We start from the raw sequence: 2,500 nt of genomic DNA, 5'->3' as shown, positions 1-2,500 counted from the left end.
TATATATATATATATATATATATATATATATATATATATATATAAAGTTTTGTTCTGTCTTTGTGTAAATTAATTATTTTCGTTTATCCGTACTAAGAGCAATCGCATCTTGCACAATGCGATAGAGGATGCACCTACGATTATCATTTGTTATCGTTAATATTATGATTAATAATGAACTGTTGATATTATTAATGCTATTCCTTTTTTTGAAGAAAAAAAATTTAAATGATTAATTCAAAATAGTTATTGGTGCCTGAATCACTCTTTGGTTTTTTCTCTTATCTCTACAATCCCATAGTTAACTGTGCACACACACACACACACACACACACACACACACACACACATACACACACACACACACAGACACACACACACACACACACACACACACACACACACACACACACACACACACACACACACACACACACACACACACACTCACACACACACACACCCACATACGCATACACACACACACACACACACAATTTACACTGAAATCCACATAGTGCCTATTCCGGTTAAGATCCGGTTAAGTACTATAAACCGTTGTGGAATAAGAAACTACAAATTGAAAATATAGGTTCCGTATGGATGGAATTTTGATAAGCACTTATGCAATATGCAATCACTTTCCTATTCTGTTTTCCTCCTATCCCTCCTTTTATTTTATTACCCTAGATTTCTTCTTTCTCCTCCCTACCACCCCCACTTCCCCACTTCTCCTCCTCCTCCCCTTTCCCCCCCCCCTCTTCCTCCTTTCCCTCAAATTCCTCCTTCCCTCCCCTCCCCTTCTCCTCCTCTCTCCCTCCACCTCCTCCCTTACAATTTTTTCCCCCACCTGCCCTTCCCCTCCCTTCTCCTTCCACCTTCATCCTTCCTCTCCTCTCCTCCTCCTCCCTTTCTTCCTTCTCCTACCTCCCAACCTCTCCCCTCCCCTCCTCTCTCCCTCCACCTGTCCCCTCCTCTTCCTTTCTTCCTCCACCTCTTGCTTTCACCTCCTTTCCTCTTCCTCCATCTTCTCCCTTCCCAACCTTTACTCCTCCTTCTCCCTTTCTTCCCCCCTCCTCCCTCTACATTTCTTCCCCCTCCTACCTCCCTTTCTTCCCCCTCCTCCTACCTCCCTTTCTTCCCCCTCCTCCTCCTACCTCCCTTTCTTCCCCCTCCTCCTCCTACCTCCCTTTCTTCCCGTTCCTCCTCCTACCTTCCTTTCTTCCCCCTCCTCCTCCCTTTCTCCCTTTCCTCCTCCTCCTACCTCCCTTTCTTCCTCCTCCTCCCATTCTCCCTCCCTTTCTTCCCCCTCCCCCTCCTCCCCTTCCCCACCTTTCCCCTCCCCCTCCTCCTTCCCACATCCAAAAACATACATCCAGACGTAGGCAGGCGTCCAGACAATCCTTTCACTTCCTGTAGACCGTCTCGAAAGATTTAAAACACGGCCAATTCTCATTCTCACCTCCCCCCCCCCCCTCAACCTCTCAACATGGGCTATATACCAAGTCCAGTTCCTCATTAGTAATACGGTTTCCCCTCGAATACATATCGTACTGGAGGGGAAAGGTGAGGGGAGCGAGTTTATGGGGGCGATGGCTGCAAATTCGTATTCTTGGAATAGGATGGAAATTCTTTAAAATAATTTTTAAAATCTGATTGTGACTAAAGAGGTATTTAAAGCTTAGGAACGTCTTGTATGTTTTGGGGAGAGATATAACGTGTGGAGTTTTCAGTCAATTTTTTTTTGAAGTTTTCACTCTAGCTTGTATGATAGTATTATCAATGTTACATACACACATATCGGCACACACACACACACACACACACACACACACACACACACACACACACACACACACACAAATACACACACACGCACACACACACACACACACACACACACACACACACACACACACAAATACACACACACACGCCCACACGCACACACACACACACACACACAAAAATACACACACACGCACACACACACACACACAAATACACACACACGCACACACGCACACACACACACACATACATCACTGGATGTTGGTGAACCTGAACCACTTTTTAATTTACAATTATTTCGTAACGACACTACACTGGCGATACTTTCAGAAAACAAGCCTTCGACCTAATAATAATAACAATTTATTCGAGCTCATAGGTGTCTGACCTCCCCCCCCCCCCAACCACCACTAACCCCGACCCCCATCACACCTCCAAAAAAATAAAAATAATAATAAAAATAAAAAATAAAAGGACGCAAAACTTTTTACTTTTATGGAATTGATTCGAGTCCAATGACGTGAGGCTGTCAATAAAGGCACTGAATGACGTAAAATGACAAAGAAAACGCTTAGATTTTTTTTTTTTTTTTTTTGGTGGGGGGGGGATTTTTTTTTTTTTTTTTTTTTTTTTTTTATTCTGGTGTGTCAGGTGATCATAATAATTTTGTTTTGCTGAATTAAATATTTTGAAAAAAAAAATCTAATCT

This window comes from Penaeus chinensis, chromosome 5, assembly GCF_019202785.1.
Source record: "Penaeus chinensis breed Huanghai No. 1 chromosome 5, ASM1920278v2, whole genome shotgun sequence".
In the NCBI taxonomy this organism is placed as follows: Eukaryota; Metazoa; Arthropoda; class Malacostraca; order Decapoda; family Penaeidae; genus Penaeus; species Penaeus chinensis.
The sequence above is the reverse complement of the archived record's forward strand: the minus strand, read 5'-3'. Positions refer to the sequence as shown.